Below are 6,000 nucleotides of genomic sequence, written 5' to 3' on the forward strand. Positions count from 1 at the left end.
ATCCAAACCAGACAAGTTATATCAGCCTAAACATGCACGCACAGTATAATGGCACCTTTAACAGATCAACTACAAAAAAACAAAAATAAAACACAATTATATATATATATATATATATATATATTTTTTTTTTTACTACAATATGAAAACGTAATCTATTAATGATCTGCAAATTGTTGAAATCGTGTGACTCTGTCTGTTTGATATCTGCTCTGAACCACTGTTTTGTAAAGTTTTTGAAGTTGCAGCACAGTGTTGTGAGAGAGCCCATAACACCCATTACAACTTACTCTCAGTCAGAATGTTTTGTGTGGTGTTGATGATGGCCCTGCTCGTGTACATTGCTCATTTGGGCTGCGGACACGAATCTGGCATGTTTGCAAATAATGTTGTTTTTACGCGGACGTGCAGCTGCACTAAATTTCTTCAGAATTTATTGTGACTTCAAGGCTAGCTAGCTCTTTTCTTGCACTAGAACACAGCAGCAACACTTCGCTGTTTTAATTTTTTTAGATAATGTTTAATCATTAAACTTTCATATATTTTAGAACTGAAATATTTCAGGTCTTTTATTGTTTTAATACTGATGATTTTGGCATACAGCTCATGAAAACCCAAAATTCCTATCTCAAAAAATTAGCATATTTCATCCGACCAATAAAAGAAAAAAGTGTTTTTAATACAAAAAAAGTCAACCTTCAAATAATTATGTTCAGTTATGCACTCAATACTTGGTCGGGAATCCTTTTGCAGAAATGACTGCTTCAATGCGGCGTGGCATGGAGGCAATCAGCCTGTGGCACTGCTGAGGTGTTATGAAGGCCCAGGATGCTTCGATAGCGGCCTTAAGCTCATCCAGAGTGTTGGGTCTTGCGTCTCTCAACTTTCTCTTCACAATATCCCACAGATTCTCTATGGGGTTCAGGTCAGGAGAGTTGGCAGGCCAATTGAGCACAGTAATACCATGGTCAGTTTACCATTTACCAGTGGTTTTGGCACTGTGAGCAGGTGCCAGGTCGTGCTGAAAAACGAAATCTTCATCTCCATAAAGCTTCTCAGCAGATGGAAGCATGAAGTGCTCCAAAATCTCCTGATAGCTAGCTGCATTGACCCTGCCCTTGATAAAACACAGTGGACCAACACCAGCAGCTGACATGGCACCCCAGACCATCACTGACTGTGGGTACTTGACACTGGACTTCAGGTATTTTGGCATTTCCTTCTCCCCAGTCTTCCTCCAGACTCTGGCACCTTGATTTCCGAATGACATGCAAAATTTGTCCAAAAGTCCAGTGCTGCTTCTCTGTAGCCCAGGTCAGGCGCTTCTGCCGCTGTTTCTGGTTCAAAAGTGGCTTGACCTGGGGAATGCGGCACCTGTAGCCCGTTTCCTGCACACCCCTGTGCACGGTGGCTCTGGATGTTTCTACTCCAGACTCAGTCCACTGCTTCCGCAGGTCCCCCAAGGTCTGGAATCGGTCCTTCTCCACAATCTCCCTCAGGGTCCGGTCACCTCTTCTCGTTGTGCAGCGTTTTTTGCCACACTTTTTCCTTCCCACAGACTTCCCACTGAGGTGCCTTGATACAGCACTCTGGGAACAGCCTGTTCGTTCAGAAATTTCTTTCTGTGCCTTACCCAAAATCATCAGTATTAAAACAATAAAAGACCTGAAATATTTCAGTTGGTGTGCAATGAATCTAAAATATATGAAAGTTTAATTGTTATCATTACATTATGGAAAATAATGAACTTTATCACAATATGCTAATTTTTTGAGAAGGACCTGTATATATAGATGGATAGATTTTTGTCTCGGCTGACCAGACTACATTCTCCTAGTACTTCACAGGCTTTTCAAAATGTTGTGTATCAAACTTCAAATGAGCTTTAACATGTCTTTTCTTCAATAATGGAGCCTGTGAGCGTGCATGGAGGCTGTGGCGGTGAGTGCATGGCCTATTGTTTTCTCTTTGACAGCTGTATCTGCTGCCTCTAATCTTTCTGGAGCTCTTTCTGAGTAGTGCTGGGCTCTGGGGCTACTCTTCTGACTCCCTGATCAGAAATCTTGAGAGGATGTCCTGTGCGTGGCCAGTTGATGGTGGAGTTATGTCCCTTCCACTTGAGGATAATGGCCCTAATGGTGCTTTCAGGAACATTTAAGAGTTGTGAACGCTTTTGGTACCCAGGACTTTTTATGTGATACAACAATCTTGTTGCAAAGGTCTTAGGACAGCTCTTTGCCTCAACCTATCAGGAGATGTTTGTATACTTGCATTCAGAGGTGAGTGAGCCTTTTTTTAACATGCATTATCCAGCTGATTCTTATTTGAGGTAGAAATACTTAGTGAAACCAGCTGCTAGCTTTTCTTGGTGTACTGTTTTTTCTTAACTTGTTCAATATTTTTCATCCTGTGTCATTCCACATATTATAGATGGCAATATCATGATTTCTTTATTTGTGTAGATTTGAGTGTCTGGTCAAAAATCTCTTTGAATAGTTAAACTTGAAAACATGTTGAATATTTTTCCACTATGTGTCATGTATGTACATCCATCCTAAACCCTGTCAATGTATGTTGTTGAAATTATAAATGACTATAAAAGACAGACATGCACTTTATTACCATTTATTACAAAATCATATATAAACACACAGACTTATAAATATATGCATATGTATGTGTGGGTTGTTTTATTAGCATATATACATTAAATATTGTTGTCATATCATATAGATAAAATAAATTATGGGGATTTTATGTGTTATAAACTTATATTTGAATCTACCCAGATAATGTACTGTATTTATGTGAAAATTACAATTCTTTCTATGTATTCGTTCACGGAGTATGTGTTAATGGGTAAAAACTCACACTCCAACACATTAGGTGGCGCCAACCCTAACTTTGGTGCCATTCACCATAAAATCTAAGGAGAGTTTGGCGGGATTTTTTTGGCAGAACAACAGTTGGAACACTAAAGTGAATCCCAGCGTTACTCTAAAACTGATCTGACGAAAAGCTATGATCAGAATGTGTGTGTTGTGTGGTTTAGTGATCGTGCTGATACCTGCCTTAGGTAAGACATCATTTATATTGTTTGAATTGTTTCGATTTCAAGTTCAATCTTGTCTGTTAAGTGTGCTGTCTGTGTAAACTGGCTTCGTTTCAAAAGCAAATGAGCAAACACGTGGTCTGACTACATGCGCTAAATCCTATAAGAGCCAAATAAATGACTGATGTGATAGACTCCCAGTGAAAAGCGCTTGTCATGTGAAGCGCAGGAGTTGATTCTAATCTTAACATACAGTCAGGAGTGTTTCTAACTTGGCTAGTGTCCATGTTGCCCACGTTTAACAGTCACATGTGCAGCTACGCTAATACTTAGCGCATATCATTTTCTATTAAATAACACATTTAACAAAATTCCTTTATCTTCATCACTTCATAAAATATTTTTTTTTGTCCAAGCTTGTTGCATTGTTGGCTTGTTGGATTATTTTATCTGTAAAGTATTTGGCAAGAAGCTCGCTAGATTTTGAGACAAGATTTCTTCATAATCTGCCACTTCTTGAAGGGAAAACTGCAACGTTTAGGTCTATTCTGAATATTTTTGTGTTATATTTAATGAAGAAATATAACATAAAATATATTATTTCAGTAACAATGTATTACAAATATATTTAAAAAACTGGTCGGTGGCTGATTATTTGGATTGATATTTGCCATTTTGAGATTATGCAAATAGATTATCAACCTTGTTGGCAAACTAACAGATTTATTAATGCCATTTTTTGTGCCATCTTATTGAATCCATTGCCACAGTTCTTCTGAATGTGTCACTTTAAATCTGTTATTCACATATTGAGCAACTGATCATTTACATACAGTTCAAATATTAATTTTGTCAGGTTCCTGTGTACAATATGAGGTGGTGGAAGTAATTGAGGGTGGAGATGCTATCCTAAACTTCACAGCTTCTGGATTGACTATTTTCTACAAAATGCATTGTGAAAATTGGACTAAAATCACTAAGATTGGTCAATACTGTGGCCCTGCTGATAACTGCAGCAACAGCTCAACAACACCTGAAGTTTCAATAGAGACTGGCCGTCTAATTCTACATAATGTCACCTACAACAGATGCTACAGTGCAAAAACCTTACAAGGACACAAAGAGGTATTTTATAATGTTACTGTCAAAGGTGAGTTAAGTGGCACTTAACATTTTTTGTTTGTTTTGGGGTGCAGATGGGCTGTAGAGAAGTTGTAGTTTTATAAAATGCTTTTGCTCTTCTGACCCTTACAGAATTACACTTTACCATCAGCACAGAAATGCCCATCTTAAAATTCACTACTGAAACACCCGACTATACTTTAACCTCAGACAATTTCTACAACAATACATCATCCAATGCAACCACCACACATATTGCTGCTGTTGTTGTTGCTGTGATCTTGGTGCCCCTTGGTTTGTTCGTTATCTGGTACATATATGCACAGTAAGTATTGTCACAATAATTCAACTGTTCTTAATTTGACCTCTCATTAATAACTGTGTTCAGGTAAAGACTGTGTTATTGCATATCAGAGCAAACATTTTTCAGCAATGTAAATTCGAAGTCTATTTTTAAATCCAGGCATAAAAGCAGTGCATGGGCAAAGCACAACTTAATTTGAATTTAAAAGCCACACTTGCTAGTTTGTAGTTGGACATTATTATTATATGGCTCAAAACGAATTATAGTAATTCCTAATTAAATACTTTTTGTGCACTTTAAAGCCAGCAGAGGTACTTACCAGTGAACGCAAACGTTGCAGGGTGATGCTGGCTAAAGTGTCTCATGAAGAAATCATCATGGGTCCTCACAGGTGTCTTTGGCTCCCTTTACACCCGACACAAACAGGTTTTTTATATAGTATCTGAATTAGCTGGATTGCATTTACACCATGCATTCCAATGTGCCTCCAATTGCATGATAGCTGATAATAGTGAAATGATCTAGGTAGGTCAGCTACATAACACATGTCTATATATTTTGTGAGTGGGGTGGGGGGATAAAAATAATGACATAAGAATAGATGATGACAGAAAAATCACCAAGTCTTTGAAAAAGGACGGATGGAGATCACTTGTACTGCAGTTGTACTTGGATATTTGAATATGTCTACCAAAACTGCATTAGCATTTACACCTCCCTGACCACCTCTGAATTCGTTGGGTTTTTTTGTGTGTTTACCGTGCATCTTTGGTGTTTACTGTACACCTTTTAAAATCAGCATATATGATGTATATGATTATGATTGTATGTTAATACCAGATTTAACAGGGCTTATTTTTGAGTGGCTCTCTCAGGGAGAACATATCAACTACAGTCAAGCTCATTTTTTCATGTGGACTCAGGACCATTTATACTTTAACCCAGTTCATCTGTAATATAATATGATCTGGAGTACTTAATAGTTTGATTCAATAATTAGAAATGTACATTATGTGGTGGTTTTCAGGAAACCCAGCAGCAGCCAATTCGCTTCTCACAACTGCGAACGAAACTCAACTCTAGATGGCTGCTCCACCTCCAACTAGGCACTTTACTGAAGGATCTCTACCTTGAAGGATTGAAATGAAGGTCAACATGGGTCAAGAGACTATTGAAGTAGTTCTGCCTTTTGGTTCAGACAGATCTATAAGACTGAACCTTTTTGGTTTACTTAATGTAAATTATAGATTTTATACAGATATTAAATATATATCACATTAACTTTTGCATTCAGCCTACCTTTTAGGGTTTAACAAGACCACTAGACCACTTCCTGTTCCACTGAGTTTCATAAAAGCAACACGGAGTCAGAAAATGCACTCTGGAACATCTGAGCTTTATGCACGTGGGTTGTGGTGGGTGGACAGAAAGGTAAAACCATTTTGTTTCTGTATAATATTGCACCTTTTCTATACAGGAAAATATCATGTTGATGTAAGATCAACACAAAACAATGAATAAA

General features: G+C 37.8%; 1 long non-coding RNA gene across 2 annotated transcripts; it reads left to right on the forward strand.

Annotated features, from left to right (window-relative positions):
• Window positions 1–2,170: 2,170 nt before the first annotated feature.
• On the forward strand, window positions 2,171–5,663 carry LOC132129468 (uncharacterized). 2 transcript variants are annotated; one of them, XR_009428520.1, is made up of 4 exons: window positions 2,171–2,279; window positions 3,909–4,202; window positions 4,307–4,859; window positions 5,506–5,663. It is a non-coding gene; the product is annotated as an uncharacterized LOC132129468 (long non-coding RNA). The 2 variants fall into 2 exon arrangements; XR_009428519.1 differs by lacking the exon at window positions 2,171–2,279 and having other exon boundaries at window positions 2,988–4,202.
• Window positions 5,664–6,000: the final 337 nt, after the last annotated feature.

This window comes from Carassius carassius, chromosome 46 (genome assembly GCF_963082965.1).
Source record: "Carassius carassius chromosome 46, fCarCar2.1, whole genome shotgun sequence".
NCBI classification, from domain to species: domain Eukaryota; kingdom Metazoa; phylum Chordata; class Actinopteri; order Cypriniformes; family Cyprinidae; genus Carassius; species Carassius carassius.